Below are 23,639 nucleotides of genomic sequence, written 5' to 3' on the forward strand. Positions count from 1 at the left end.
CTATGGACCTCAGAGGGCACACGCTTATTCATTCTTTGTTCTTTCTAAAGCTGAAGCACATTTTCTTTCCTAATAAAATGGAGGAACTAGAGATGTGTGCAGTCAAAGGGCTTTGATCTTATTGCAATTACAGAGATGTGGTGGGATAGCTTGAATGACTGCAGTGTTGTCATGAAGGGCTACATTAGGATAGACAGACCAGGGGGGTACGGTGGTGGAGTTGCCCTCTGTGTGAGACACACTTGGAATGTACCGAGCTCTGTCTTTGGGTGGACAATAAGCAAGTCAAGAGCTTATGGGTTAGGATTAAAGGGCAGACTAGTAAGGGTGACACTGATGTGGGTGTCTGCTACAGGCCACCCAAGCAGGAGAAAGTGGACAAGGCCTTCTACAGGCAGCTTGAAGCAGCCTCACAGTCACGGGCCCTGGGTCTGGCGGAGGACTTTAACTACCCTGACACCCGCTGGAGAAGCAAGGTGACAAAAGTGATATGGGGACTGGAGTATCTCTCTTATGAGGAAAGACTGAGGGAGCTGGGTCTGTTCAGTCTGGAGAAGAGATGGCTGAGAGGGAACCTCATCAGTGTCTACGAATAACTGAAGGGAGGGTGTCAGGAGAATGGATCCAGGCTCTGCTCAGTGGTACCAAGCAATGGAACAAGAAGGCATCGAGTAGAAACTGGTGCACAAGAAGTTCCACCTGAACAGGAGGAAGAACTTCTTTACTGTGAGCAAGCACTGGAACAGGATGCCCAGAGAAAATGTGGAGTCACCCTCACTGGAGAACCATCTGGACACAATCCTGTGCCATGTACTCTGGGATGGCCCTGCTTGAGCAGGGAGGTTGGAGCAGATGATCCACTGTGGTCCCTTCCAACCTACCCAGATGTGATTCGGTGAAAATAAGAATTCAGAATAATAAAGAGAAGGTCTGTGTAGAGCCAGATGTTGAAAGGTACTGCATAGCACCAAAATGGCTCAGCCCTGCTAAGACTGCACTTTGGTATGGGACTGTTCCTTGGAAACGATGATCTGGTATTTCAGGACTGATTTGTACCTGTAGTACCCATCACAGATCACTTTCAAGGATGGCTCTGTGGAAAGTGTGGAGATTAATCCTTATTATGGATCTGAGCTTCATTATCTGCTTCTTTTCACTGCAGGGTATTTTAAGGGGGGGAGTGTCTGTGTGTATAAAGTGATAACGTTTGCTTGAAGGCACAGTTCATGTTCTCATTTCTGATCTGATTCTGTTCTTTGGCAGCAGAAGATGCTGTGAAGCTGCTGAAGCTCTGCAACGAGGAACGGAAGGTGTCTGAGCTCGTCTCTTCTGAGCTCGGCTCTCTTCTGCCATCAGCTGGAGAAGGGGATCCCTGATGAGCCCGGAAAGCCGACTCACTGGAGGTAGGACTGAAGGCAGGAATGTGTTAAGAGCGGTCTGGGGCTTGCAAATAGCTTGGAACTGCACAGCGCATACTGTTTATCATGAAAACGTTTAGATAAATCCAGTAGATACGATTTGAGAAAAAACTGAGCTATCACTTCCAGCCCTGGATAAAGAACTGTGGAAAGAGCTGATAGAGCAGCCAAAACCCCTAAGATGGTAGTGCCCTTCCAAGCTATTTACTATAGTAAAGCTCTGCTCTTTCAATGTTTTTTTTTTAGACACTATTAAAAACAAATAAATATTGGGGCCATGTCGGGGTCCCTCCCCCCGCCATGTAGCCCTGGGAGAGGGGCCCTGGGGCGGGAAACACGGGGTTTCCCTACCCCTGGTCAGCCTCGTTCCCATTGGTTGTTTTGTGTTCCCCTGCGCAGGCAAGGACCCTCGGGTCCTGTGACACTGAGAGTTCCTCGGCAGAGCCCGGCCATGCGGCTGGAGAAATAAACATCTCTGAAACATCTACCAAGAATCGGTCCATATCTATTTCTTTTCCACGGCCTCCTTGTTTGATACATCGTGTTACAGAATCCCCACTGTAACAGGGCCAAGATATGTAAAATACCTTCATGATGATTTAATGTGTTGGTGGGTTTTTTTTCTGTACTAGGTTGAATGCAATCTTTGATTGATAACATCTGGTAGTTCAGCTGGATGGGACCTCTGGAGGTCTCTAGTCCAACCCCAGGGGTTCACCGTTCCCAGCCTGGATGAGGTTGTGCAAGGCCTTCCTTGTCCAGCTGCAGTTAGGAAACCTCATTCCTCGTTTTGCCTGGGCTCCTGCCTCAGCACTCCACCACCCCCACCAGGAAGAATCTGTTGAGAATTTTCTTTGCTGCAACCACATTGCCAGGTCAATGTCTTGCTCTTGCTGCTGAAGTTTAGAAGTATGACTGCTTTAGAGACTGGGATTTCTCAGGCTGGATGCCTGGTCAGGCTCCACCCTCTGTTGGTGGTGAGGAGGAGTGACAGAGTGTAAAACACTTAGACTGTTTCTGTGCTGAATCCTCTCACGTTAGCTCCTTGTGAGGACCTCCTCTCTGGCAGCATGTTAAGGCTGAAACATCAGCCAAGTACTGATGTGTCTGAGATGCTCAGCAGAGATATGAGGCAAGAAAATGACAGCTCGCATTTTGAGCTGCATTTTCAGTGCACAGTGGTGGTGTGTAAGGTGGGCCTTTCTGTGGAAATACTAATGGAAGAGGAAAAAGGCACTCAGAGTTTAGCTTAGGGCCAAAAGGAAAACCTGGAATTGGTCTTGCATTTACCTGAACAAGAACTTAATCTGAGGAAATGTACCTTGTGGTTTTTTAGAGGGCTAGGTGAAATTCCAAGGTCTTGACCTCCCTTGAAATCTCCGTGTCAGTTTTAAAAGTCTGACTAAAAATGTGCATGGTGAAATGACTTGGAATATTGTGTCTCTTAGTGTGTCATCCATTGTCATACCTTTATGTGTTGTGTAGTGAGAGTCTTGTGGTAGGTTTTGTTTTCAGTGACAGCAAAGCCATTTAGAATTGCTTTGTAGCCAAAACCTCTACTGGTGCAAGTGAGTGTGATTCTAAAGAAGGTTATAGGGCTACAGTGATTTCAAGTAGATTTAAAGAACTGGACTTCTATCTACAGTTTTATGTAAGGTGACCTCCTATGAAGAATACTTTTAATTTCGTTTCTTCTTTTTTGTTGTTTTTCCTATACTTTGAAGAGAGCTCTGAAGCTTCTCTGCTGCTGCTTGATTTTATGTGCTGTCTACCTTGGTTTGATTTTTTCTTTTTTTCAAATGAGGATTTATGGACAAAAATGATACTAACAAAAGAACAAGAGACACTGCGTGTTCTACAGTAGCAAAGCATGGTCAGGTCTGATTCAGACTGAGACAGGCACATGCTTTCACACTGAGACTGTTTGACACTTTTATTTTGAATACTAAATGAATACAGTTGCTTATCAGAAAATAGGAAGAAAAAGATGTGTTGAGAACAGAAAAACTCCCCATCAAGTTGGCATTTCTTTTACTTCTGAAGCTAAAAGAGCCATTTTCATCCAGTTTATCATACAAAGCATTGATTGTGACTTCAAAAAGATTTTGAGGGCTTGCAGTTAGACAAGTACTCTTGTTTAACAGAGGTCATCTCAAAGGTTTTGCATGACAGTACAAGTTGAATTAAGTTATTATCTCAGTATGATAAAGTGAGAGAGAAGTGAAAGCTTTGATGACTGAGCTGAACAGTAGGCAATGTGAAGGTAATAGAAGGAGGATGAAAACCTTTCCTTCTGCATCTGTCATCTCAGTAATTTGTCTGGATGGCAGATTCATAGGAATCCTCCTTTTTTTCTTTGCTTTTTTTTAATGCAGGATTGATTCCCCTTGGTGTATGAAGGAAGGAAAGGATAACTACAGAACAGGAAGCTGCTGGAATTCCTTCAAGCTACTTCCTGGAAGGTAAGAGGAGTTATGCAGTGCCTTACTAAAAGCTTGTAGCAGGTTCACTTCATAAACCAGGTGGAAACACCGATTAAGTGTGCTGGTTTGGTTCAAAATATCCATTACTTACTTTTTTTTTCCTTCTGTGAGATAAGAATTAGGAGAAAATCAAAGCAGGCACAAAACTTAAGAGAATATAAAGAAGTTTCTTAACAGACCTAAAAGAAAGGAAAAAAGTCAGACTAAACCTTCAGAACACTTTCCTCCCCCCACCTTTCTCTCTTGTCCCACTGACAACGTAAAAAGACAACCCTTGAGATTTTCAGTCAGTTTACCACCTCTATAATAATCTTTTTCAGTTCACTCAGGGAGAGGAGTCTCTCTTGCTCATGCTATGGAGAGGACACATCTCCACAAGAAACAGTTCTCTCATGGCTTCAGTATCACAGTGAGACAGCCGCCCGGGATGGTTCTCTGCTTGCATGTGAGAGTCCCTTCCCTCGACTTACAGCTTTCCCACAACTGCTTTTGAGGGTCCAATCTTGAGCTACTGGGGTACCATTTTAAGGATGAGCTGTTCAGAAGCAAAGGTTCTCTTCCCCTATCTCTGGGAGCATCTTCATCTCTAGGAACAGAGGTCTTCTTCCCTGGGAGCAAGGCTCTTCATCACTTTCATCTCTCTCTGTCCAAGCTTACCATCAAATCACAGCTACTTCAACATTTGCTTATTTCAGCACAGGTACTTTCGCTCACAATTGCAATTTGAACGCTCCACCCCCCCCCCCCCCCCATGCTTCATGAAATTACAATGGGTACTCTGATGTATCATAGTCCATCACCATAGCCTTACAAAGGAATTTCAGCTTCTAGGTTGGAAGCATCTCTTTCTCCTCTCTCAGGGTTTCAGCTCTTCGTTCTTCACTGACTTTGGTGACTTCATGGTGTTTTCTTCACTTGCCTTCACCTTCCCTCTTCCTCTGACTCGGGAGAGGATTGATATCTGGAGGCTTCATCTGTTCTGGAAGGAACTTAAAACGCTAAAAGGGTTCATCTCACCCGGGCCTTGCAGCTGGAATTCACCTCTCGCTGTTGCTCACATGGTCTTTGTCAGGCAGCGGCCTCAGATGAATTTTCGACCGCACTGGAGGGCCTGACCGAGCCACGCCACAGGGCCACCTGCACGGAGCAGGGCTGCGGGTGGAGCAGGGCTGCATGGCTCCAGGATGGCTGTCTCCCGGCCCGGCCCAGGCCGAGCAGGGCCCAGCCTGGCCCCACTGGCCGCGCTGCGAGTCCCCAGTTACCTCTCCGAAAGCCGGAAGCAAGAGAGGCTTTCCCGGGCTCTGTTTGTTCTTAAATGTGGATCACAGAGGCGTGTCAAGCTTCTTAAGTGGCTTTAAAAAGTTGCCAATATTCAAAGTAGCCAGTTGATTGGTTCTGTCGAGTCATAGAGAAAGCTGTAAGCACCTATTTGCAAGAGAATCACTTCTGTGGCTGAAGCCCTCTTTACTAAAAACCCAAACTATACTAAACCATGACATAACTTTCTTCCACTGTTGGCCGATCACCTTTGCATAGTTAATAGAAGAGAAGTGAAAAAGTGAGATATAGAGGTTTGCACTAACAGGCCCCAAAATGTGCTTGCGTGCAGTCTCCTCTGGAAATGTACCAGCACTCCAGGTCAGGTACTTCATCTTCCCTGTGATGAGATCCATTGTTTTCCCACTTCCTCTGTGCCCTTCCTTGAGCTCTGCCTTCAGATTTTCAGTCACATGGCACCATCTTCACAAAACATTAGGAATTTTCCCCAACCATAGCTACTGCATATGTGACTTCATCCTGGCTAAAAAGCCAAAGCATGACCTCTCTCCCAGGTTTCCAAGGAAAGGAAAAGAAGGAGCAGAAGTGATCTGTTGGCAAGAATTCTTTTCTTGTACTGAGATCCAAGGTGATCACTCCCCTGCCCTAGTGTTACAATTTATTTTTTTTTGCAGCCACTATAGATGTTTATACACGCTAAATGTAATGTTTACTGTTATGAAAGGCCATCCAGAAGCCAAAATACATACCCCTCTGTCCTCCCTGGAGTAATAGGTACATTTTTTATGATTAAGCTAAAGGACTAGCTGAGTTAGGTCACAAGTCTTAAGAGACTTGTGTCTGCACCTATTTCTGAGTAACAGACATACATTGCGGTAATGTAATTGAAACTTCTTTACTGTCTGGGCAGCTCTATGGAGCTGGAGATATAGTCTTTGAAAAACTATTGTACAACTACAGAAGTGAACTACAAATTTGTAGATTTAAAATCGTGCTTATTCTCCCCTAAGTTCAGTATGCCCATCAAGAAGCCTTGATCCTAAGGGTGTCAGAAAGTACGACACATTTCATTATGGCGTAAAATGAGACCTTTCTCACTCTTGCAAGAGAGATGCTAAAGCTTTTCTCTGTGGTAACGTCAGCAACTTGAATTAAAAGAGCTGTCTTTAGTATTTTGTGTGTCCATAACCTTTTCTGGTGTAAGATGAGGGGGCACAATGAAAGCTATGTCATTAGGTTCTAGTTCATCTTTAATCCATTGGACTAAACCATATTCATACCAATACTTTATAAATTTCTTTTGTAGACCTTGCTGCAGTTTTCAAGATTTTTGAATGAGAAAACCTCTCAAACTGCACTTGCCCATCAGATTTCTGTAAGATACATATAAATGAACATCATATAGTATTCTGCAGGGTTCTTAAAAAAATAATTACAGTTATTGAGATAGAAATCTTCAGAAGAAAGTGGCTGTATTGGTGCCACCACCCACCACAGGATTATCAGGAAGACTAGAGGCAGGGAGGGTTGTGATGCATATGTTGAGAATCAAAAGGGGGCTTGTAGCGGGTTCAGTTCGGAAACCGGGCGGAAACACCAATTAAGCGCAGTGGTTTGGTTTAAAATATCCATTACTTACTTATTTTCCTTCTGTGAGATAAGAATTAGCAGAAAGCAAAGCAGGCACAAAATTTAAACAGTTGCAGTACAAAGAAAGAGTTTTATTACTAATAGAATTAAAAGTAAAGAGAAATAACAAGAAATTAAAGCAAACCTCCTCCCCCTTTCCTCCTTTTACCCAACTCACACAAAGGGTAACAGAACATGGGATTTTAGTCAGTGTTGCAGTTCTTGATAAGTCTCTTTCATATGCTTAAAGAAAAAAAGGGTTTTCTTCAGCTGCATGTGGTTCCCAAACTGCCACCAACAGCAGACCCGCCCGGAAAGAAACAGTCTGCTGTGGTGTAAAACATCTCTTCCATGAAAATCTCGCAGTTCTTTCACACTGCCAAACATAGGCTATTACATGGGGTTATTAATCTTTTTAAGGATGAGTTATTTTGGCCTGAACACAAAGGCTTTCTTCGCCACAAGTCTCTAAAAGCCTCTCACTGCTTCTATATTGCCTGGCGTAGGCACTCTTCACAATTTTCATGGGCCACATGTGAATTTTTCATCCCCCCATGTACTTCAAATGGATTAAAGAGACAAACAGTTTGTGGTATTACAGTTCCTTACCACGGCATGCAAGAAGTTTTTTTAAGCTACGCGCCAGAATCGCGGCACCGCCCTCTTTTCTCCCGTCGCCATTTCCAGCTCCGTCCCACGGGACTCACTTTCTCTTTCTCTCTGGCTCTGACGCCGCCATGCTGAAGAGTGTTCTTGTTCAGGCTTTACGGTGGAGAAAGCCTCGCTCCCTCTGTGCTGCTGGCTGCGTGGTGTCTTCTTCAGTTCAGCACGAAGTGTGCTGGCTGCAGACAGGAGGCTACGCTGGCTCCCACTGGCTCTGCCGGCTCTGCGTGTGGAGAGGAGAGGGACCCGCCGGTCCCAGGAAGCCATGCCGGATGGGTTTAGCTGTGTGGCACTCCATGGCTGGTTTTAGCTGCCTGCGGCTCTGGGATATTTCCTCCCCCCAGTGGCCCAGGGTCTGTGCCGCGGCGTTGGGAAAAGGGGAGGGGGGTAGGGGCCCCGGCCCGGCTCCGAGGCCCCCTCCACCTTCCAGCAGGCGAGCTGGGACAAAAGGCAATTCCCGCATTTCCGTGCAGTTTAAATATGTAAATTGTGAGAAGCGTCATTAGTCTAAAAGACTGTCCATCAACTCAGGTTCAACCCACTACAGGGCTTTAGGACAGAAAAGCAATTTCCATGGGAAAAGGTGCTATGCTCACCGTTGCTGACAACGAAGGTGACCAATGTTAAGACTTGTGGGCAGTACACAGGAGGGCTTCTGTGGTCGTTTTGAAGCTGGCAGTTTGGCACTTATGATGGCCCCTGGCTCAGGCATTTTTAACCTGGTGTGGTGGGACTCATTTACTCTCTGGTAGAACTGTAGGCTTAATGCACTATCTTTATCTGGCCTTTACAATGTACTGCAGGGATAAGGTAAGGAATTTTATGGAAAAGAAGATAAGCTGTTTTTCTTCCATCGCCTCCAGAAAACTACCAATAAAGCCTGCTTAGTCCATTTTTTGCTGTCAAGTAAGAGATAACTCCTTCCTCATGCTGTTAGTCCATAGAAGGTATAACTACAGGTTTTGCCATGGCCATTACTCAATTACCAGATCTAACTATCTGACCTGACTAAAAGCAAGCCAAATCCAAAAGCAATATGCCAGGCAAGTAGAAGAATAAGGCACAATACTCCAGCCAGATATGTTCCCAGACTATGTGTGTTTTCACTTTAGGGATTTCCTGAAACTGGTGTGATTGATCTAGTTAGTGACTGTCAACAGGTCTCTCTTCTAAATGCTTTTTCAGTCTCTCTTGAGAATTTTCTGCAGCTAGAAAATCCTCAGGCAAGGAGCATTGTGGTCTGTAGAGCTTGCCTAGAACATAGCTCCTCTTAGCATCATTGATGGCTCATTCTTGAATTATTGAAGAGATAGTGAAGAGTTTTTCCTATCCATGCCATCAGGCCCATCTCTGCACCAGGGTGGAGAATCTTAACCCTTTAGCTCCTTGTATGGTGACCACTGTCCCCTCACGCAAAGGATGTGTCAGGAACACGTTGCTTACCTATGAAAATGTATGTGTTTCTCAACCCGAAACTTCATCAGCAGGCTAGTGAATTCCTAAATTAACTCACTGCCTTCAGCAGTTTTTCTTCTCTCAAAAGTCTAAAAGACAAAGAACAGTGTTTTGTTACTGCCTGTTCTTGTGTCTGGTTTGAAAAGAAGCACCTTAAAAGGCCAGATGGTAAAAATCTTGTCAGCACTCAGATTGCAGTCTTGCCTAAAATGAATCACCCTCTATTGAATCACAACTTTCACTTCCTTCATTGCCTGAATTTTCTAATTTTTCACTTCACACTGGTTTAGGCCTGTGGACAGGGCAAAGTCACCAAAGCGGAAATATCACACCAGAGATCGAGTCTGAGGACTTCAGAGACAAGTCTAGGCAGAGTGCTAGGGACTGGGCTAGAGTGGAGAAGTGGAGCAAACCCCCTACAGATGGGGGTACTTGGAGGAGAGCAGAAGCAGAGGCAGGGAGCAGAAGCTTCTGGGGAAAAGTTGGGACAGTTCTTTTGGACACTACTAAAAAGTAATTAAAAGTTAGCTTTCCAAAGTGGGCTGAAGTCCTGCAAGGGAGCCCTGTTGGGTAGTGTGAGTTGCAAGGACTGAAATGAATTTGAGTCAGTGTATTGAAAACCATAGAGTCAAATTCTAACTGATAGTAGAGCCTATCAAGAACTTACTCTGTACAACTCCCTACCAGATATCTCAAAAATGCTGATTAGGTGTAGGATGTTGCAGGGCACCTGCACCATCTCAGCATTAGACTTCCTTTTTTTTGTCTATTTCTGAAAATTGGCCTTCTTTCCAGGGCATGCCTTGTCATGAGTTCCGTGGGATTTCATTGTCTTTTCAGCTTTTAAATGAAATGGAGTGTCCTAGACAACACAGGATCTTAGCACTGCATTATCTCCCCCTTCTGGGTACTTGTTCTGTTTCATTCTTTTTCAGCATAAAAACCCCTAGAGCCCTGTCCCGATGCCTTCCTTCCCCGGTTCTTCAAAACTGCCTTGAAAACCCCTCGCAAGACGGTCACATGCCCATCACTGGTTTTCCCCCGGGATCCAGTGTCTTCTGGTAACACAAGTCATTACAGTTGCTCTCCTGAGAACTACTTTTCATGAGAGAACTGCTTTCTACTCATTCTTGGGTAACACTCCTGCAACTTTTCCTCTCCCGCAAGTTTCAAACTTTTTCTCTTTTCTGGACTTCCTCATTCTCCACTAATGTAGGATATGACCTGTCACAGGAGCATGGTGCCTTCTTCCTGGAGAACCAATATCTCCCTCTAAATTTCTTAATAAGAGGCCTTGGAGAAATTCTCTTTTCACCTACCAAAAGAAGAAGTAAGAGGATGATTTTATTTTAAAACAAGGGGCCATGTGAAAACCATGGAACGTGGGGCCCTACCTGCTTCTGTTGATTCTTAAGGTAGGCTGTCTCTTAGGTGATAAAGATGAGTTGCACAGTAAAAAAACTAGATTTTAAAGCGGACTTTAATCCATTAGTTTTTACAGTCTGTATCTTAAACAGGTAAAGGGCTTCATGTGTTAACTGTGGAACATGGAGGGTACAGGCATGGTGCACTAGCTGAATAGTTGTTCCATTGCCTCACCCTGGTATCAGTGTGACCCTTCTCTATCACTGTGATCTGTTTCGTTAAATTCAGCTATAAGAAGAGATATTGCACATACAATATTCAGCTATGTCAGAACCGCGCATCATGTCCTGTAAGCTTGTGGAGCATTATTTGAACTGTCCAATGTAACAGAAAAGTGGGTTATTTTTAATAGTGCTGTAACTATTTCTCTAGCTAATTCAAACCATATATCAGTGTTAATATGCTTTGTTAGACTGTGGAATTGTGGAAGATACTGTTCTAAAACATATTGACTCATTCCTGTTACATTTTCCTGGCAGCTTTGTCACAGGATTATAGTGATATTACTACTGAATGACTTTGTGGGGTTCATGAAAGCAAGAGCATTTTAGAGAGAAGAAACCTTTCTTGAAGAATAATGTCACAATACAGAAAATGGGCAAGGTTCTTTAATTCTTGTAATTTTTAAACTGACTGATTTCTTGCTAATTTGAAGTCAATGTAATCTGAAGCTTAGTTATTTCAGTTACACTTGTAAAAGACAAATTACTTAACTACTCACAGTTCTGTATGTTTTAATGCTTGCTGTATACTTTTTTGTATAATTTTTGACAAGTTCTCCATAAACTCAGGTAGCAGGATACAGCTTGCATTGAACAGTTTGATATATTTGATTGATTTGTTTAATGCTGAGGTCTTTGGATCTTGAGAAATGTTTTCCACTAGCATGTTTTCCAGCCCTTCTGGAAGTACTGGAAGGTGAACTCTTAACAGCTGTCACTCATTAGTTTGAGCAATTTCTTTGTTTAAAGTACAAAACCTTGGGCTTATTCTGAAAGGGAGACCTACTGGATCCCTGAAGGGTTTGGTTGTTATTTAGTGAGTTCAGAAACTGTTGAGAGTCAATGCAATTCTTTTTCTGAAAGTTTTCTCCGTATTGTGGGTATGGCGATGGCAAAAGATAAAATGTATGTTTTATCTTTAAGTTCCTTGTTTTGTCTCTATATCTCCTTTCCTACTTGTAAATCAAGCCCCTGTCCCACAGAGGATTGTGGGACACACTGCTGATAGTGGTTCTGCTGCTGCTGACCTGGTATTCAGCATATGGTTTGTGGGTGATTAGGGAGGGGATTATTCTAGCACAGAAAAAGAAGTCAGAGTGCCTACGGAAATCACCAGGAGCAGGCTTAAACCAAGCAAAAGCCAGTTCTTTTTACATAGCACAATGGAAATAAACTGAGACTGAGAGGCACAGGATGTTACAGGGACCAGGGCTGAAAATGAGCTTTAAAAAGGAACTAAGAAAATCGCAGAAATGCTTTTAAGTGCACAGATGCAAAATGAGCTTCTGGCTCTGGCTGTCCCTGAACAGCAAATTAGCAGGTCTCACTGGGGTGTATTAGAAGAAGAGTCAATCCTGCCCCATTTTTTTTACTCTTTCCCAAAGTACCCATTACTGGCCACTGTCAGAGGAAGGAGCCTGGCTTTTTATAGGTTTGGTCTGATTCACTGTGGCTGTCCTTATGTCACTGACCCCCAACATCCGGGAAGCAGGAGCGGGATTCATGGCTGAGTACACATTTTCTAGTGTGCAGAAAAAAAAGGTGGAAGTAATGTCCTCAGTCGCACCACAACCTGCTCTCACTTTGTTAATATGCAAGGTTAATCTGCATAAACACATCTGCTTCACCTAAACGCATGCCCTAGATGAAGAGCAGAAGGGCATTAGATAATTGGGATGGTTTGAGATGAAAGAGTAAAACAACATCAAATTACTCTTAATTCTGCTGTGGTCTTATTTGGTTAGCTTGCAAATATTCAGGGATAGCATGAAAAATTATGCCTTCCAGTGTAGTACAATGCCAGGAATGTAATCCACAGTTTGTCCTCAATCCCATGAGGATCCTTTCAAATGTTTCCAGTGCTTTTGGCAGGAATATTAAATTACGACATCTAGGATGCTTGCCAGAAAGAGAAAAAAGAAGGTTCACAATAAAAGCAGTGCCCCTGCTCTATGCTTCTGCAGGAGCAAAATGGCCTGTCAGTATGGACTATAACTTTCAAAATAAAACAAATTAAAAGGGCAATTTCTCATAAGTGTCTTACAGCAATCTGTTCCAGTACCCACCGTTTGGTGCCTGATGACAACTAAGTGAAGGTGATTGAATTGCCAGTATATTAAGCTGTTCTTTTGAGCTAAAAGTATTTATCTGTCCCATTTCCAGCTCAGGCTGGGTCCTGAGCTCCAGAGCCTGACTCTATTTTTTCTGTTGGTTGGAAGGAACTTGCAGAATACAGCAAGATTGTTTCACATTCACTCTGATACAACCAAGGCCAAGTCCAAAGATTGCTTGTTTTGTTGAATTTACCATAAGAAGGTGTTGATACTTGTGTAAACTAAATCCTTGACTATACAAGGAATTCCAAGAAGAGAGAGTTGGAGAACTGTAAAGTCTTGAATATATGTCAAGCCTCCTTTGAGGCATGAATTACGTGGAACTCAAGACTTGCTTTATTTGTCAAGGTGAATTCCCATTTGTCTTTACAGACTGAGCTTTTGGCCATTTTTGATAAAATTGTTATACTAGGGTACTGGCATGGGTATAAGCTCCCCACTAGGGAAAAGGGCAAATTAGAAACTTTTTCTAGTTAGTTGATACTGGAAAATTTTCATCTTACATCAGACATGTTGATTTTGACACATTTTCCTTCTTTTGGAAACTGTGGAACGGGTTACCTAGAGAATATGTGGATGCCTTATTCTTGGCTTTGAGCAACCTGGTCTAGTAGAAGGTGTCCCTGCCCATGGCAGGGATTTTAGAAGTAGATGACCTTTTAATGTCCCTTCCAACCCAAACCATTCTATGATTTTGTGATTTTCTCTGTCCCACACAGCTGCTTTCCAGGGCCAGCAGAGAAGTGTCTGACATTCTCATCCCTTCTAGGCAACTCTCCAGTTGTTTCTGCAAGAGACAAAACCACCAATGATTTATTTAGTAATAAATTTGAGTTTTACTACTCTATTTGTATTATTTTCCTCTGGCTTTATTAAGGAACTGTCCTTAAGATCAGCTAGAGGTTAATTTAGAAATTCCAGCTGTACCTTACCCAAAATGCACATCTTACAGAATACAAAGGTGTATAGATGTCACTTTATTGGCTATTATTTTAACATAAGAGGAGTATCAGCTTCAGTCTCCAGATTTTTCACAGTGCCTACCCCATCCAGGTCCATTGATGTTATGATGATGTAAACAAAATGTGATGTAGTTACATAAAGCTGGTACCAGTATTTTATTGCCGCACCAATGCTAAGAAGTCTTCATGGGTGGTGCTGTACTTTGCTGGTGCCTCCTACTTCAGAAATATACTAACTCAGGCATGAATGTCACAAAGTCAGTGTTATTTTCTGTCAAAAATGGAGTGGCTGAAAAACACTTTTGTCATCCATATCAGACAGTTGCACTTTTTTGTGGTGGCAGGAAAGGGTGGAGAGGAAGAAGTGTTGACCTAGGGTTTGCTTTCATGCTTATCTTTCTTGTTTTTTCTTGTTCTAAGGGATATTAATATCTGCAGCTGGGGATCACCTGCAGCTGCATGTCTTACCTTACCAGGAAGACCTACACAAGCTGTTGAATTTGCACCAGATATGTTAGAAGCCACATCCTGCATCACATGCATAATTGCAGCCAAAAATGGCAAATAGGACACATTTTACACTTGGTGCTCCAGTTTTGCTGAACATAACCATGAGACAGCATCTACCTTGGTATTTTTATTCTTTTTTACAGCTCTGTTCAGATGAAAGGGTTTGAAAGAATGCTGAAACTAGAAGGAAGGTGGCGGATCAAATATGTGGAGGAGCAATGCACACTCTGCCTCTCTTGTGAAAAAGGTAGATACAGATTCTGGAAAGCTTTATAGGCACGAAGCTTGTCAAACCCATCACACATTTTTCAGGGGAAGCCAGGCATGTATTCAAGAAAATGTTGCTGGCAACACTAAAGTTGCCAAAAAAAATAGCAGCACTGCTTTCTAAATATAAGTTTCTCTTCCTTTTATATCATGAATCACTAGTTAATTTCATCAAAGGAAATCATAAGATATATTTTTCTTGTTAACTGTATACCTAGTGACATTGTTTCTTCCTTTTGAAGATCAACTTGACCTTTTGTTAAAACAATACCACAGGGTAACTCATTAGTATTAAGGAGAAGGGGTAAGGCAGTAGCACTGAGAGAGAAGCACATTGAGGTTTCCAACTTGTCATTGTCAAAAATACATGTAGCCGAGTGACAGCGTGTTCAGCTAATTTCACACAGCAGTTATTTTGCTCTGTGACCTCTGTTTTCAAAACCTTGAATCTTAACCAATATAAAAGCAAGTCATGTACATCTACTGAAAAAGATACATTTCAAAGGCTCTCTGGCAAGTCATCATGGAAACTCCAGTTCTGTAACTGCCATGTTTGCCGAGCGCCTGTGAAGGAGCATTGACTGCAGAAACAGCCATTTCATGTGCCTGTGCTGCAAACCGTGTTACCTTGGCATTGTAATGTGAGCGATTAAAATGCAGAAATAGTTGAGTGCATGGGATATCTGAGGCTAACCATGCTGAATAATTAGCTTCACAGTAATCAGAAGCAAACTACCCAGCATTTGAACAAGAAATCGTGGCCTCTTTTCTGTGTAGAGACAAAAAAATGAAACAAAATTAACTGGAACACAATCTCAGATAGGCTTGGATTCCTAAATGAAAGAAAGAAAAAAGGAAAAGAACACAAATTCAACAACTGAATCCAAAGCCTCCAGTAGGCTTCAGACTTAGCATGGCAGGATCCAGGGAGAGTGGAGCCCAAAAATTTTTTTTTGCAAGGTTTATTGATGTATGTTATAGCCCTTGGGAAATTGTGGTAATCACCTATCTTCCCATTAAGAAGTGACTCTGTCATGAAACTCTCTGCTTCTTACATTATGTTGTGGAGGTTTGGTAAAAAGCCTTCACCCCCCAACTTTTAGCATATGGTTGCACTGCTTAGTGCTGGCATGAAAATAAATAGCAGCAGTTTGGGACTCACGCTGCTTTTCTGGTTTGTTTGTTTGTTGTATTTTTCATGTTTGCTGCTGTTTCATTATAACAGCCTGGATAGGATATGGGGTGCTTTAGTTGAGAAGAAATTTGTCATTCATATTTTTTTTTATTAATGTTCTTAAGGCATGTTGGTCCAATCATATTAACTGTAAAGACTGAGCAGTGATTAATGAACCTTTTGGAGAATGTAGGTGAGTTCTGTTTCACATTACATTCTGATGAGTACAAGGACAACTACCAACATTTTCAAAATGTTTGCTAATGCTGCAAGCTTCAATATCTGGGACATTTGCTAGGCCCTGTTAAAACAACTTGGATTCATGTTGTCAGACCATATGCCTTTAAAAAATAATTGCCAACCAGAAACACTGGCCATGGGATTTTAGAATGTGTTCACTTCTTAAGTCTCATATTGAAAGATGCTGAGGACCTGCAGCCCTGGTTCTTACTGCTGAGAGCTACTTCCCCTTGGGACTTCTGAAAACTGGCAGAATGTGTTGCCAGCTAAGTATCCAAAAATGACTGTTTGAGTCATTCAGCAGTAAGCACCCTGGGGACTCACCAGGCTTCCTGTTCTGCATTTATGCAGTGTGTAATATAGGGGTCTGGATCCGAGTGTCTTATGAGCTATGTAATACACTAGATATTAACAGTAGTCATAACTAAGGAATATGGTTTGGCTGCTTCTGAGTTCATAATTTTCAAATCTTGCAGAACTGAATGTAGAAATCCAGAGTCTCTAGACCTCAGCCTTCATCATTTGAGCAGCAGGCGATCCATTGCACTAGTTATTCAGTTCTATATACAGCAATTCCCCACAAAGTAAAATAAAAAGTATGAGATGGAGAGAAGATACTTGATGCAGTGTCTGCTGTTTTGTTTGCTGAAATGGCGTTTACAACTCTGCAGTGTGCAACTGGAAATTAGGCCTCCTACTGCCAGGTCCAATGTAAACATGCTGGAAGGTACAATTTTTTCCACACAATTCTTTTAAAATGAGATTGTCTGTAAAATTTGTATTTGGGCACTGAGATTATCAGCAGAGTTTAAGGAATGGTTAGGAGATGCAACATTGCCCAAGCCATCCATTTAAAGATCATTCAAAGATCACTCAAAGTCACAAGATTTATTTAAAATACATAATAACTTAGGGTTCTTCTCTATTTGCCATCTTGCCTGGGGGGTCAGACTTTTCAGCTTTAGATCTTTAACCAGGCTGATGAAAGACTAGTTTTATCAAGGCAGCTGAAGGTTATGTGTAGACATGTGATTGCATGAGTTAGCCTTCAGACAGAAAAGCAGATATTACACTATTTAGCAACGTGGAGTAGCGTTATTGTCCTTTTAAATTGCTTTTCAGCATCAGTGAAAGATGGTATTTCTAGTAATTCTTCCTAAGAATATGAATGGACCCTTTTGTTGCTGTAATCTCAAGGAATGATAATGAGTCTTCTCAATAGCCATAGGGAGATCATATTTTGCAGGATGTGGGGATAAAACACTTCTTAGAGCAGCATGCTTGTGTGTGAATGAATGCTTCCTTCAGGAAACGCCCAGGTTTCTTTGCAGGGCCACATGTGTGTCAAAGCAGCACTTGAAAAATACCAGCCATGATTCAGGCACTCTCATGTCTCTAAAAGATTAAAAGTGAATGTTGCTGAGAACCATAAGGAAGTACAGTGTATAAACATCCTCTTTTTTATCTGCTCTTGGTGGCTTATCCTCTGTTGAGCAGCAAAATTCATGGTAGTAAAAATGGGGTCTGAGTGAATTGGTTCAAAAATCTCCTTGGTGCCCTTGCTGTATCCTAAAAGCCACACATGCCTAAATGGTAAAATGCAAAACCTCTCTCAGCATTTCGTCTCCACTGAGCCTTGCAGAGGGAGCTGGCAGGAGCACATGTGGACCTCCCAGCAGGTCTACAACCAGTTATGACAATGGCCACATACTCCAAAGCACCTAAGTCCTGAGTTTAAGGTCAGGACTTGGAGCCATGTGAGCCTTACGTGTATAAGGAAGGAGTATCCTGACTGCATCTGTGCTTTATTTCCATTCTCCAGTATGCAGGTTAAACCAAATCAGAATACTAAATTAATTGGACTAATATATTTTATTTCTCCATATAAAGTTAAAGTTGTATGCATACATCATTATTTTATCATTGTCCAAAAGATAAAACGTACATTTGTACATCAGAAAGTGGCATGTGATGAACTTACTTTGCATTTACCTGCAATAACAATGAAGACAGCAATTACAGATAGAACTTGGGATAAGCCTCTTTTGTTCAACTATGATCTTGTCTATAAACTTTAACTACTGTAGCCAACCCAAGCTACACCGGCCTGATGGCTGTCTTAACCTGAGTTAAGATCACCCTTGGGGTTTGGGTGAGGGGTTTTGGGGTGGGGTTTTTTTGAAGGGTATGTTAAGGAATCTAAATTCCTTTCATTCCTTATGAACAAAAGGAAAGCAACAGCACTGAGAAAAACTGCTAACAAGATAGAGCAGGCTAGTTTTAAGGATGGGGAAACTTGAAATCAGGATGACATAACATTCTTGAGGTCACACCAGAGCCCCCAGCAAGGCAAGGATTAGAATTTAAGATGTTCTGGCCACTTTTCACAGTTTATTCATGCCACAAAACATGTATGAGGGAGAAAAGAGACAGAGGGGTGGCTGTTCTATTCTTGAGCCGGTGTGGCTATTTCATAACCAGTCTGTGTCTGTGTCTGAAAGTGTTCAGATACGGAGGGCTCAGTTCTCCTTTTTGGACAGCAGAATTCAGGTCTAAGCCTGGGAATGTGTATGCTCTAAGACATACCCTAATCTTGGCCCATGCATTGCTGTATAATGTCAGATCCCATAAACAATCTGCAGTGATGTAGGGACCTTATGGGCTGCGGAGCCCATGTGGCATCATGTTCCCTGCAACAGAAAGCACCAAGTAGCCATGATGTTTCAAATGCCAGCAGAAAGCAGCCTGTATCCCAGGTAAAGTTTTCACAAGTGAAATGTGAATTGTATAGGTCTGCAAATTGGACTGACAGTTCCAGCCCTAGTAAACATTTGGGTGATGTGTTTATTATTTTCATAGTCATTCAACTATAATTATTGAAGAGATTCTGGGGTACCTTACTGGTTTTTTTCTCTTAATTCAGTCTTATTCTTCTAATACATCTTCAGTTCATGCACATTTTCCTCCTATCATATTTTTCTTCCTTTCCTGTGTCTCCTCCTATTGCTGTGTTTTTCCTTCAGCCCACCTCTGTTCACTCTGTTCTTTCTACTCTCCTACCAGATCAGGTATCTCATTAGTGTACACTAACCCAGGTTTTTTGGTATGTACTGCTGCATGCATATGGCCATGGCATAATATATGGCAAAATGTGAAACCACATGGTGTGATAGAGAAACTGTGTAGAACTATGTATTTATTTTTGTTGCATGTGTGCTTATTATAATACCGTGAGGTCTCAAGTAGAAAACGACTTTAACCCAGACACGTTAACCTCACCTAGCTGTCCTTCTTCTAGCTCTGCCATTATTCAGTTTTTATTGATGCAGACAGACTGGAAAGTGCCTAGATCTGGAGGAAACATCATTAAATATTTTCACCAGCAGTCTGGCTGACATGGTGCAGCAAGTGCATAACCCAATCAATGAAATGCCACAAAATCAGGCTTTACCAAGCAGTGTTACGCTTTAAGTATAGCAGTTTTTATGCCTTCTATCTATTTTCATTCCACCTTGTGATCTTTTTTCAGATGACCACCACGTGCACTCTAATTAGAAAAGTCTTCTAAGGCAATTTTTTTATCTGCATTTTTCCAGGAAAAAGCCTATGTCATGGCCCTTCTTAAATAATGCAGGATTGAGAAACCAAGAGGAAGATGATCAAGACAGTTGCATTAGTTTGACTCAATTTATTTTAATCAGCGCATGTACTGTTTGTGAGCATTTTTCCTAAGTCATCAACAGTTGAAGCTAATTCAGTCTATCGTTTGTTGTTAATTTAATTTCAGATTGTCAGTCTACTTTAGCTAAATCAGTACAACCAGGTCAGAGTAAAAAATGTGAATGGTTAGACAAAAAGCTTGGCCAGCTGTCCTCTTCTATGAGCATAAGGATCATTGTTGAGATTCTGAAGGTAAATAAATGCATAAAGAATTAATATTTTCCCATTTAGTCCTTGAAGAAAGTTACATTGATCAAAATGGAAAGAGTGCCAGCAAAACCAACAATGGATTAGGACAATTGTGCAAAGACAGATCTTCTCAGTCATTGGCTTTGGGAACACCTAGCTACCTCAAAATAAGTTTTTTCCTTTTCCACCCCCAACCCCCATCCTCCTTCCAGCAAGAACTGTTTACAGAGGGGTGCAGCAACCCAAGCTTTCTGCTTGCTGACTCACAGAAGAGCTGATCTATAGAAGCCTTCTTACTTTGTTCCCCTTTGTAAAATCTACCTTTTAGTCTAATTCAGAGTAAGTGCTTCAGTGGCTTTCAGGAAGCTTTCAGTGGTTTAGATCAGGCTCACAGATTCTGTACCAAACAACAAAAGCATTTTCAGAATTCTTTGGGGTATTTTTCTCTTTTGTATCCATGGGCTTTTTTTTGGAGGGCAGATCCTGGGATCAGGGGAGTCTCCTTCCAAGTGGCTGAAGAGCTGGACAGAAATCAGGGATGTGGGTGGTGAAAAGAAGACTGAAGAAGGAGAGAAGCCTTTTGTGCACATATTACTCTTTTCATAAGGAGGAGAAAAAAAAGAGGATACTAAAGGATAAGATACTTGAGGAGAAAAACTAAAGCAGGGGAATGGGCATGCTTTAGTGTAGAAAAGAAAGGAGGGAGCTTGGCAAGAAAATATGAAAGAGAACAAGACTACTGAAAAGGCATCCACATAGAAAATAGTTGTCCAACATAAGAGGTAGATTGCAGCTCATGTATGAGTAAATACAGAAATCACAAATTTGAACAAATTGGTGCATAGTGAGTATAGCTTTTCGTTTGTGGAGTAGCTAGAATAGCTTTACTAGACTTCTCTGTTCATTTTATCTTCAACTGCTAAGGAATTTGTGTCATACCAGCTGTACCTTAACCAAGACATCTGATTTAAAACCCAAAATGGCCATAAAGAAGGGAGGAGAGGGAATAATGAGTGTATGTGTATGGTTCCTTAAGTGTGTATTTGACTGTGCCCCATGATTGTGTCTTGTGGTTTTATTACAGAGAGCTAAAGCATGATCCAGTAGATGAGACAGATCAAGAAGAGCTTAAGGCTTTTCCAGATAACTTAGCTCTTTCTTAAAGGTGGCCACTTCCTGGGTAGAAACCTTCAGAACTTCCGCTCCGTGGGTGAATGTTAATACCCAGGATTATTAAGTTTTGCCTCCGTTACTTCCTTTAAACCTTGGCTATTCAGCAGTGTTGATCAGCCATCTGCTGTGGGCATTGCTGGGAGATCCAAGCTCAAACAGAAATACCTGGGTTGTGAGGCTGTGCTGGCCAGCCAGTGCACGGAGGCAACAAGAAAGAAACAAGCTATCTGCCTTTCTTTTTAAATTTTTTCTTTTCAGTTCATTGCAGTTCCTCCTTTCTTGAGGTGTGTGTGGGGACACCTGACAAGAAAGACTCTAAGAGCTGAAAAGGTGTTCTGGAGATGGTGTTTATGGGCTCTCACTGTTGGTATTAGCAGCCAGCTGGGTCAAGTGGCACAGACCAGAGCGCTCTTGTTTTTTGAAGGTCTTTTCATTTGTAGGGATCATTAGTGCAACTTTACGCTCATTGAGTAACTCAAACAGTGAAAACCTGAACTGGTTTTGTAGCTATTTACATTAACAGTGTATTTCAGTGATTTCCTTCTCAGGACTTAAGGGAATGTGACAAATTCTTGGTAGGTCACCCTAGCAATGCTTTTCTACAAATGTTTGGCAGCTCTTGAAAATCTGAGTCACGTCCTTTCCTATTTCCAAGTTTCACTGGTGAACTCCCTCTTGGTACTTGGCACCTCCCCACTCCAGCAGTATCCATGCCTACCTGCACACCACAAAACATTTCTCATACTATCTGCAGTGAACTCTCTTTGCAAATGTCACAGTATTCTAAACAGTCATGGTCCATTTTTGAGCAAAGCTGTAACTAAATACTGAGCTTGCTTCCCTTGGTTTGTTGTTATTAATTTTTTTTTCATGATTACATTCATATGAGTCAACTAAAATGAATTTTGAATGAAGATGCTGCAAATTCACCTGTAAATTTTCCTACAAAATTGCTGCAATTAATTACAAGTAATTACTGCAAGCAATTACAAATTAGCAAGTTTACAGAATCAAGATTTGCTTATACGCAACAGAAGTACAGAACAAACAGACAAACTTATCAAACATACTCCAGTAGTCTAAAACTGTGCTATTACTTCTGATAATTAGGTTTGGGTCTTGCTTTTTACGTAATAAATTTTTGGCAGATTTGTTACTGACAATTGACCATACTGTGTTTTGTAACAAAACGTGTAGCAAGATAAACCATCAGATGCAGCTGAGACTCCATGCATACAAATAAATAGCAGAAAAATTGTATTGTATGTATGAATAAGTTTGGGGTTTGTTTTGTTTTGTCATTTTAACACTCCTGTATCATGGCCATTTATCCCCATAGTTGATGAAGCACACTAATCAACCCAGGTAAGTGTGAGTCTCACCATCCTGCATAGATGAAACCTGCAAAGAAACCTGTACCAATTTTGTTGAAAAAGCAGCTTCTTTAGCTGAAAGTAAGAACCAGTAACAATAAGAATTGCTTTACAAACTAGGGTGGGGAAGAAAAGTCCAGTGGTGGTTTATTTCTCTTTACATTGGTATTTGCAATGTCTGTTCCTTTTCTGCTGGCATAACTATCGAACATACTGATCAAATAAGTGTCTCCTTACTCCAGAGTGGGGCATCTTTCATCCTTAATTTTTTTGCTTTGCAAGAAAAAAAAAGGTTTCTTAAAGTCCATAGTATAGAATTTAAACACATACATGGGAGTAGAATTGGTTTGGACCAATACAAGGATGTTCAAGCCTGCATTTTGTTTGTTTGCACAGTATTTAAATCAGCTTGGCTGTCTCTTTACTGCCTCTGAGGACTGTAGATACACTTTATCTTAAAGATGCTGGTAGAGTAACTAATCTGATTACACCTCTGTTGAATTCCAGTTTATGGTATTTGAGTTTAAGAAGTTCTATCCTAGTCAGAGGTATGTGTTGGTTGTTGTTTTATATATTTTTTTTCCTCCTGTTGTTTAGGAAAAGCTGGTTTTGCTCAGTCTAATCAGCTCAACAGCCAAACATTGAAACTCCAACATTCTCAATAAAACTGACCCCTAAAAAAGTGCTAAAGTAGTAAGGTGAAACTACCTGTACCAGTGGTCATACTAGATACAGTTTTGCAAATCTCCATGTGATTTTTTAGTTGTAGTTGTATGTAGTTTTAATATTTTTTTTCCTTTAAATATCTTCTATTCTCATGGCATATGTTTTTGGAAATGCATATTTTTAAAATCAAATTTTAAATTAATAAGATGCTTTTCCTCTTTAAACTAGCCACTGCAATATCTGCAGACAATTATTAATTACCTCTTCTTCAGGCTTGTATTTTCCTGTCTGTCTTTCCAAAGACACAATTCTGACGCTTCCCAAACCAGAGGCAGGAAGAGAGAACAGTCAATTCCCATCACAGATGACTCTGAAAATTGACATTTCTATTTTAATTCCAAACTGCAATGAAAGATAATTGCTAAGCTCTCCACAGAACAGCAATCTGAAAAATGTTGGCTTGCTGATTCCAACAAATTAGGACTGGGGAAGATTAAGAAAATGTGGTCTTTCAATTTCAAAAGCCTGTGGGTTTGCCATAGAAGCTGGGGCTTATTTGTTCTTTCCCTTTCAGCCCATGCAGTGGGATGGCAGGAGAGGAAGTGGAACATCTGAGATTCTTTGATTTCTAGACTGTTGGGGGCAAGGAATCTTAAAATCCTGGACAGTCCTTCCTCAG

At 41.5% G+C, this 23,639-nt stretch overlaps 1 long non-coding RNA gene across 1 annotated transcript; it reads left to right on the top strand.

Annotated features, from left to right (window-relative positions):
* Positions 1–534: 534 nt before the first annotated feature.
* LOC116439300 lies at positions 535–19,912 on the top strand. Its single transcript, XR_004238121.1, has 4 exons — positions 535–1,403; positions 3,794–3,880; positions 14,302–14,405; positions 19,791–19,912. It is a non-coding gene; the product is annotated as an uncharacterized LOC116439300 (long non-coding RNA).
* Positions 19,913–23,639: the final 3,727 nt, after the last annotated feature.

This window comes from Corvus moneduloides, chromosome 2, assembly GCF_009650955.1.
Source record: "Corvus moneduloides isolate bCorMon1 chromosome 2, bCorMon1.pri, whole genome shotgun sequence".
In the NCBI taxonomy this organism is placed as follows: domain Eukaryota; kingdom Metazoa; phylum Chordata; class Aves; order Passeriformes; family Corvidae; genus Corvus; species Corvus moneduloides.